The following is a 10,653-nucleotide window of genomic DNA, read 5'->3' on the forward strand; positions in this document are numbered from 1 at the left end:
CGATTATGCATGGTATTACATCGCACACTGGCATTCACACGGACGAACCAAAAAAAAAAAAAACAGAAAAACTAAACAAACATGTGAAGAAGAAGGAAACAAAAAAAAAACTATTTACTGTTCATTGAACAGTAATAAAATATGTGAAAGAAAAATAAAAAAACAGTCTATTTATTATTTATTACTGTTGATGAACAGTAATAAGAATAGTCTATTTTAAATTATAAGAAGATTATATATATATATATCAATATATATCGGGGGAGCTAGCTAGCTAGGCATGATGCATGTATTTTGAAGCACGAGAAATTAAAGAACTTAAAATAGCTCGTACTTACCATGAACTCTAGATCTGCTGCCCATATTAATGCAAGCTAGCTAGCTAGCTAGGATAATTAAGGTGGGATTCCGCCCGATGTTTTATATCATATTGTGCGTGAACAAGGTATCATGCTAGCTAGCTATGTCGTGATCTGCAGGTCTTTTATATATATAAATATATATATTATAAGATCATCTGATTGTATGATCTTCAACTACTACTATATATATTTTTATATATTATTCTTCTAATTATAGGCTTTATATAACTCTAATTTTTCCGTAAACCTGATCGTTGGCTATTAATTAAAATTTAAATTAGCAATAATATTAATATTCCAACATGCATTGCGCTACCTCTTATATGCATGCATGATATGTCCCTTTGGACTTAGGTCTAAAGGGTGTTGTCCCCCCTCCGCTTAGTCGGTGATGTTAGGGTTTGGTTTCTCCATACTCAATCTAGTTGGGTATGGAGTTTTATGTTTGGTTACTGTGAACTCTGTTGGGAACAGAGTTGTGCTATCTCTTAGACTTCGGTCTTTAGAGATAAGCCGTCTAGACTAGATCATGTCAGTCACAATAATGTACTGAGATTCTTCTAACGTTTGTAATTGACTTGTTGTTTGAAGTCAAAATTGTATGTCCTTTTAAATGAATGGAATGAGATCCTTTTTATCAAAAAAAATATATATATATATGCATGCATGATATATAATTAACTCTACCTGCAGATCGAGAATCAAATCCTCATGAAGATGATCGAAATCAAGTACTGCAGGTTAGCAGGTCGATTCATCGATCATGAGGGCTTACGCTTATCTTGAACCATTAATCCCGGGCATGAGTCTCCCCTTTAATTTCCTTGTGATCATCTTCTCTTCGAATTCCTTAATTTAATCAATAATGCATGGTTAAGTCTATCTACATTAATAATTATACACACTTGGATTAATTTTTAATTATATGTATATATATATCTAATTAATTAGTAATTAATTACTTCCACCGAATAATATCATTCGCGCATTTCCATATGCATGTAATATGAATATATTGGTACATGCACCCGTACAATACATGGATTGGGTTAGGAGAATCGATCAATCGACCCGTACTGTACATGGATTTTGTTGGCAAGCAGCATTACGCATTGAGTACACAGCTGTGATAAAATAAATAAAGAATATTGTCACACATAACACATTTTTACAATATATATATTTTATAATAATATTATAAGATAAGGATATTTTTATAAAATAAATTAGCACTCGGCTTATTATAATATGCCCAAATTCAGGATTCAGGATGATGATTATTACATAATTAATATATAATTATACTACAAACCAATAAAAACATTAGATTTAAGAGAAGTGTTAATTTAATATATATATATATATAATTTTATATATATGATGCGTTAGATTTATATTATAATAAAAATAATTTTACAATCAAATATATCATATCAAATTACGTTAATATATAAATTTTTTAATTTTATAAAATTTATTTATAACTAAAACATTTGCCAAAACTTAACTGTTGTTAATGAAAACGTACACAACGGGACGTGTAACACTCTTTTTGTCGTCATCTTTACGTGACCTAGCTACGTCTCTGATCTCTAGTACAAGACATGCATGCTTATCATGTGGCATTGAGCAGAACTAAGAAAAAGGGACAGGCAACCTCATTTTCGGAGATGCGTTTGTATGGAAATCATCAAAGAATTCGTGGTGGATGCAACTCGACCTTTCCATGTAAAGAAACAGATGATCATCGTCATCATCTTCCATGCAAGAAACATGTGAATTCAGTCGGCATTCCTTGTCATCTCTTGCCTACTTTATTAAAAGTGTCGACTTAGCTTTTCTTTCCAGCTAGCGGTTACCTCTGGACCACTCATTTATTCCTAATTCCAAGATTTTGAAGAATTTTGGGAAGGGGACGAAATTCACCCCCCAATCTGTTTGAATAGTAAGAACTTTGGAAGAAAAATTATTATAAACATATTTTAAAAAGGCTAAAAAAATAGACGAGACATCAGATTTGGCACGTAATGGAAAAAACCAAATATATTTGCTAAAATCATCAACAATGGATAGATAAAATCTAAAACTAAGGGATGACAGCACAGGCGCTGGTCCCCATACATCTAAAAATAAAAGTTGAAAAGGAGAATGTGATCGAGATGGAGATAGGGGATGAGGGAGAGCATGGGATTTGGCTTGGAGGCAGGATGGACAAGTATGTATGCTGGTTTTAGTGGTGGTGGGAAGATTAAATTGCGTAATGGTAAATGAGGTAGTCCGTGGAGAAGGGTGGCCTAAACGAGAATGCCATATTTGTGGAGTGGTTCGAACACCAATGAGAGCATGTGGAGAAGGAAGGTTGGAAGTCATGGCCGCAGCATCAGGTGCTAGAACATAAAGACCGTCCTTAACAGTTCCCCGAAGAAGTACCGCCTGAGTGCGCAAATCCTTCACAAGAAAACCAGATGAATTAAATTCAAAGAAAGCAGAATTATCTATACAAAATTGACGGACAGAAAGTAAGTTACGAGAAATTAATGGAACATGAAATAAATGACGAAGTAGAAATTTGCCAGAAGGTGTTTGAAGAATGCCAGTGCCAGAATTTTGGATGGGAATGGATGATCCGTCTCCAATGCTAACATGATCCATGCCCTGATAGGGAGAGGATTCCAAATTTAATCTAGAAAAATCAGCAGTAAAATGATTTGTAGCTGCTGTGTCCGGAAACCAACTATTCAGATTGTTTGAACCATTGGGAAAAGCAGTGTAATTAGCAGAGAAAGAAGAAGGGGGAGGACTCTGGTAGGCATGATCAAAACGACGATAACATGCCATAGCTGTGTGACCGATTTTAAGACACAGTTGACATGTAGGGCGATTTGAGGAATTAGAGATGAAAGTATTTGTGGGTGCCGACTGATTTGGACGACCTCCACCCCGACCTCGCCGAAAACCACGACCACGGCCTCGGTTAGGTGAGAAGGACTGAGCAGGTGGTCGAAGAGAGGAAACATTAGTAGAGAAAGAAGAGCCAGAAAGGATCGACTGGGTTTGATGACTTAGACGGGACTCATGGTTGAGTAAGTAACTGTATATTTGAGAGGAAGACATAGGGTCGGGCCTAGTGGTGATGGAGGTTACCAGTGACTCGTAATCTGACCCTAGACCTGCAAGAAGATAGATATTGAACTCGGAGGGTGAGAGAGGATGGCCAGCAGCGTTGAGTGAGGCAGAGAGAGCTGTGGCTTTATGGAAGTATTCAGTGATGGTTTCCGAGCCTTTCTTGAGAGTGGCTAGGGAATATTGTGTTTGCATAATGTGAGCTTGCGTTTGAGCAGAGAAGAGCCCTTCAAGAGTTGTCCAGACCTCATAAGAGGTGGAGCAACCCAGAACTTGGGCAAGAACCTTGTCGGTGAGAGAGGAGTTGATTGCAGAGATGAGAAGTTGATCTTGGAGAACCCACTTAGCATACTCTGGATTGGCTTGTTCATTAATGGTGGGGGGAGGCTTAGGACAGGTCCCATCGACAAAACCATAGAGTTGGTTGCCTTTGAGAAATGGAAGAATTTGAGCATTCCAAAGGAGGTAGTTATCGGATGTAAGCTTGATGGTGATAAGGTGAGCTGCGGAGGAGATTATACTGGGACTCAGAGTGGGGATTTTATTCTGGGCCATGAGGATCGAGTAGAGAAGGGGAGGTAAGTCCTAGATAGCTACTGATACCATAAAGAGAATAACAGAGTAACAATGCACAACAGATATTCGATGCAATGCCACTATGAGTATCCGGTTTCCACATAAACTTCTTTATGTCATATATTCACACACTACAATGTCCAAGGATATGATACAGTATATATAGGCATTTTCCATGCCTACGTTTCATATTAAAGGAAATTACATTTATGCACCCATTCTGTTACAAAGGAATAATTTCATGTCATTCAAGGTTGCTGCTGTTATGTAGTGCGGCTGTACCACTGTCAGAGGAATATTGTATTGAGGCAGCACCAGCATTGCTTGCTCTATTGTTGCTTGCTCTATTACTACTGAATGTACTAATTGTTTGATTCCAATACAATCAGCAGTTGAAGAAAAGGTATTTGTTTGATTCCGATATATATTATTCTAGTCAATGATTAATTATCAATATATAATTTGCAATATATATATAAAGTTGGATGATATTTTCCTATACATTTATCAATCGAATATGAGTAAGGCTATATAAAATTTTAAGGTGGATATATCATGTGCATTTCTTTTAAAAATAATGGTGCACACAATTAAAAACTAGATTTTTTTTATATGGATTTCAAATTTTTTTCATGCGGGTCGCAGATTTATCTATTTTTTTTCATAAAAGAAGCATGCAAGCTAATGTTTGCATAAATCATTTCAAGACCTGCACAATTTAAGATCATACAAATTATTTCTCTAAAGGTTGCGAAGCGGATTTCCGTTAGTCTGGCTTCGGACTATCGATCAATTGGTTGCTTTGTTACCTAGCTTAGTCAATTTGTATAAGAGACGTTACTCTATTCTCGAGCCAGTGTGGAAAGCATGCACATGATGACTATCCATATAATTTAAATAATAAGATTTAATTTGTAAGATTTAAATTTTAAAATTTATCTTACAAATTAAATTATACTATGTAAGCATTTAATTAAGTATATTTTATATACCGACTTGATAATAAAATTTTTCTTTGCATAAATTAACTCTACAATAAAATAAATTAAAAGCTAGCTAGTGTTTTTTGGGTGAGCTAGGATAAGTAACTACTTTTCAGATGAAAAACATGTTTATATATGCCGTACGACTCTTACTTCATAGTGCGCTAATATTGTACGCAAGGCATAAATTAACATGCATCAGGAAGGAAATTTAAAATGAATTTGGCATGTCAATCTTAATTTCCACCGAAAAAGAAAACAGTTAATTCCTCTTAATATTTTTTGTCTTTTTTTATTATGATTTATCTCTGTAGTACTTGTCTTCAAGATACTTTAAAGGCATTTGAAAAATGGAAACAAATCCTGCTGCAATTGTGCTCAACTATGGGCATATAAAATATTATAGTTGAAAGTGATTGTTTGCTATTAGTGGAGTCTTTAAAGCATAATAATATGCTGGATTCTAGCCTTGGTGTGCTGTTTAAAGAAGTTCAAAACCTTCAAATTGTTTTGGAACTTGTTCTTTTAATCCCGTGTATAGAGAGGGGAATGAGGCAGCTCATCAACTTACCGGTAATTCTTGGAGGGTTGATAATATTGAGATATGATAGGATTATATATTCCAGACTTTCTTTCTTAAGCCATTTGGTTTGATATATAAATGTCTGTAATTGTTATCTTGAATGAAGTTTGCTGATTTCCTATAAAAATAAAAGAAAAATTGGAGACAAATAGGTATAAAGAATTAGAAAAAGCTCATTTCTCTCATAATGATGTAATCTCTATAAATAATCAATGAATTAAAGAATTGTGTGATATTCAGTTTAATTATATTGATCTGCACCACTACAAGAAAAACGGACTTTTGTGACTAATTTATTGTAACTAAAAGACTATAAGCAATTAATTTTAGTTGCAAATAATCATTTCACTGGAATTAATTGGTCGCAAATAAATAATTTTTTTTATAATACATGCACACTTATATCTACCAAATTATGTGAACTCAGAACTTATATATTTTTTCAGTGTCCTTTTATTAATTAATTAGCCACGTACATGATGTCGCTAATTTTAGGCCTAATTACTAGAGCTTTGTGCCATACTTTTCATATATATATATATATATATATATATACATTTTAGTATAGGGTTGCTACCGGTCACTGTTCAATTCTAATTATTTTTGTCCTTTACATGATTTTATTTTTTAGGAGCTCTCCTTTACTCAAAAGGAGCATGATTTGTGCACTCTTTTAATTAATGTTTTGTTACGCTACTCCTTAAAAAAAATCAAGATGACGTACGATTCTCCTAAATAATGAGAAAAGAATTGGCGAGCCGGAAGCATCCAACCCTTTCACACCACACTCATGTGAGAGGCCAGGTCAGTAGATTCACTACAAGAAATTGTATTTTTTGAGACAAAAATTTTAATCCCAAAAATATTTTGAAGAAGAAGATTTTTCATCTCCAAAAGTCTGTCTAAAAAATAAGGCTAACCGGTTCGAAGCCATTCAAACAAATTTTTTTTGGGACGAAACAAAACCCTATTCAAAATGAATAATATTTTCGATTCCAACTAGCAAGTAACTGTTCAGACAGGTTGGTAATTTAATTCCAATGACACCAATTTATTTGATCTTGTTCAAATGAAACGAGTGTTCGAACGCTTTCTTATTGTTCAAACAAGATGATTTGTGTTCGAATATACCTAATTTGATCGAACGCCCTTAAAAAATGTTCGAATTAAAGATTTTGTTTGAACATTTAGTCCAACGAACTTTGTTCGAATGGTTTATTGTCCATTCGAATGCTGATAAATTTGTTCGAACATAATAGTATGCGTTCGAATGATCAAATATGTAGAGTGTTCGAACTTATTATTAATCCATTCGAACTGGAGTGACAATTTCATTTTCATTTGAATTGTTTTGGTTGCGCATTCAAATGGCGGCAGAGAAAGTGTTCGAACAATAATAATTTATAATTACCGCTCGAGCAAAAGATTTTCCATTTGAATGGTAATCATTGATACAATAAATGAAAAATTTAAAATAAGAAAACTATATTTAGAAATTATAATTAAAACATCACAATTGTTCAAATGTTGCATGAAGTTAAAATAAGTAAATAGACATAATGTGATAAAATTAGGTCTAAGTTGGTGCATGGTCGCCTAAAGTTTTGGGACATCATTAATTGCATCTGTTCGAACATTTTTTGGGATTGAATCTCCATCTTCCTCTGCATGTCTTGTTGTAATCGCGCATCCATGTCCGCTACCTGATGCAATTGATTCTCCAACTCTCGTTGCTTGGATTTCAATTGTTCGATTTCAAGCCTTGCTTCCTCTAAGTCCCGAGAGTTGTTGTGAGACCCCAAAAATTAGTGTGTTTTAGTTTATTTATTAGTATTCTTTTAGTTTATTTTATTTTATTTTATTTTTCAGGATTAATCTCCACCGTTAGATTAATCTAAGGACCCTCAGATGGATGGTTGGGATTAAATCCCCAAGAGGAACCCTAATTCCCCCATTTCCCATTGTCCCTCTCCCTTCAACTGCCAACGCCTCCCTCCTCTTTCACCAATTCTCTTCCTCTCTTTAGCCTAGCGGCGTCGCCGCAGTCCAGCCATCACCACTGCACCAGCAGCCTTCCATCTCACCGGCAACCACCTCCCTCCCTTCCCCTTTCCCTCTCCGTCTCGCACAAGTTCCCTCATTCGGCACAAGCAGCACCGCCGTCACAGCCATCGGTGCCACCGCAACGGGCCCCTCATGCAGGCGACCCTCCCATCTACCAAATCCAACCACTCATCTCCCCTATCTACCTCTCACACAGCCCACTCTCTCACACAGTTTCCCCACATTGCGGCCTAGATCCTCCACCTATAGCCGCGCGTCACCGCTGACGTGGATGCCTGACCTCCACCCCTCGGCCATACCTTCCTTCTTAAGCAACGCCAACCTCTCGTTCCCTCTCACACTCTCTCCCTCTCGAGTCTCCATTGTGCACAGCTAGATTTGCCACCTTGCGCCACCCTCCAACCACGAAGCCGCCACCCAAGCCGTGATTCTGCACCTCGTCGGTAAGCATCTACCATTTTTCCTCTCCCTCGAATCCCCCTTCCTGAAGCCTTTAGGGCTATTTTTACCCTTTCGCCGCCGTGCTCAGCCACCCCAAGATGCCTTCTCAAGGACGCGCAACCACCCCTAAGTCCCCCACTTTCCTTTCCCTTCATCCCCTCCTCTCGATTCCACTCCTACCCCTGAGTTTGAGCCCAAATTTACCGCTACCCTGCCAATACTCTGCCACTTTTGGCGTCATCTCGGTGAGCCAAATCTACCTTACGTTGCTTTTAATTTATGGTTTATGGTTTTGCGATAATCTAATTGTTTTGTGTCCGTCTGCATAGCAACGCTCACACTAGTCCAATCGCGGGACCTGTAGACCGACGCGCACTCAATCTTCTAGATTTGCTTGTCTGCGTCATAAGTAACTATCCAACGTGACCCTCGAGATTATGACATAAATTTATTACTAACACTGTTTGTAGTCTGGTTGGGTTGAGAAGGGCCATGGGCTTGGCAAAGTGTTGGGATTGGAGTCATAGTAGTTGTTGGGAATTGGGCCATGGGCTGGATGGAGGATGGGATTACGCCTGTAGTTTGGTTTGTTAAACTGTGCACTTTGTGACCGTTGTGATGATGTGTGTTGTTTGATGTGTGTTATGCCATGTCATCCAATATACTGTCTACATGCATCTGCATATTTATCTTTATTAATATTTGTCTTGATTATTTAACTTTGTTGTGTTCTGCCATGTGGCGTGATTTAAAAACTAGGTTTCGTGTCTTGGTAATATTTTGTGGATGCGTGCATATCACGACCCCAAGTCGAGATGAGGTATTATCTCGGTGGAGCTCTTCTGGTCACTCGGGGAACGTGTAAAACTGGATAACGTCCCCTAGGCTGTCGTCGGGTGACAGTTGGCTCAACCAAGAAGGTAACACTTTTGGCAGGACTCCGTAGACCCTCTGCTAGCTGGGGCTAGAGGATGCCTGATCACGAAGGCGCCAAGCTGGGCATCGCTTTTTATGAAATCACATTTACGGACGTTACTGGTGGTATGACGAAGGGAGTTAGGGAGTGCGCATGGTCCATAGGGGAGACCATGGTGCATGCTTAATAAAATGGTTGTGTTTTGGGCCAAAGGGGTTTTCGGCGTGAGTGTTTGGTTTAAATGTGTTATTTTGGGAAAGAGTGGAAGAAATGATATTGTTGTCTTTTATTTGTATGGCTATCTTACTTTGTTGGTTGTATAAATGCATATTTTAAACTCTTGGTTGTTGCATGTTGATTACTTACTGAGATTACGAAATCTCATTGTGGTATTCCTACCTACAAGTTCATTTTATGGATCCGTAAACTTTGATGCAGAGGAGGAGTTTGAGCTGGAGGGACCAGCTCTGTCGGATGAGTGATTTGGCTAGAGATTCCTTTTATTTGTATTTGTCACGAGACTTGTTACTGTTTTATTTATTTTCCAAGCCGAATGACTATATTAACCTCTTGGAGGACTTTGTTTCGGGTTGTAAGGTTTAAGATTTTTTGGTACTTAGCTTTGACTACTTTTTATTTTTCCGCTACGTTATTTATGTTGCACACATATTGTTTGCTTGCACACACAAGCACATGGCGATGGGGTGTATGATCCATGTGGTTATTATCTAGGTGTCACGAATTCCACCAAATCACACGTGGGGGTCGAGAGCGCTATAGTTGTTATTCGATCTGCTTTGAGAAGAGGATGAGATTGTGCAAGAAGGCTTCGTGCAACATCCTAAACCCTTTAAATATCCAGAATGGAGTCCAAGAACTTAGGAAAATATCTTAGCGTCCATAACTGAGGATTGATCAGACACAACAACATCTGCCCCGCCCCCGCATGGCGGGGAGGGCAACCCCACTCCTCCCATGCAGGGGCGGGGCCCCCCGCCCCTTATCTAGGGCCCCTAGCGGGGTTGGATGGCTGGGAGGGCCCAACCCCACCCCACCCCCGCTTACATTTATATATATATATATATTATATGCATATATATATAAACATAAATATATATTTATATTTTATAAATTGTGTATATATAAATATATATTACAATTTGTTAGACTTGTTCACAAAATATGCATTGGCAAATTTAAAAACTATATAATTTAAAAACTAATACACTACAATTTACACAAAATATGCACTAATAAATTTAAAAATTACATAATTTTTAAATTATAGCCATATTTATAAAATTTAAATTTATAATTTGGGTCTAAAAATATATTTTTAATTACTTTTACACTTAGAAATAATTTTTAAATAAAATAAAATGTAGTGTTTTTTTTAAAGTAGAATGAGGCTGGGCGGATTCCCAATCTGGGGGTGAAACCCCACCCCCCTGCCCCATGTGGGGCGGGGTGAGGGGAAAGGGTGCCCTCACCCCATAGGGGGCGGGTAGCACCCCTAAGCGAAACCAACTTCTCGTACAAAAAAACAAATAGAAAAAGAAAAATTATTAGAAATGGTTCAAAAAATATAAATATTATTAGGCAATA

The sequence above is a fragment of the Juglans regia genome, chromosome 14 (genome assembly GCF_001411555.2).
Source record: "Juglans regia cultivar Chandler chromosome 14, Walnut 2.0, whole genome shotgun sequence".
In the NCBI taxonomy this organism is placed as follows: Eukaryota; Viridiplantae; Streptophyta; class Magnoliopsida; order Fagales; family Juglandaceae; genus Juglans; species Juglans regia.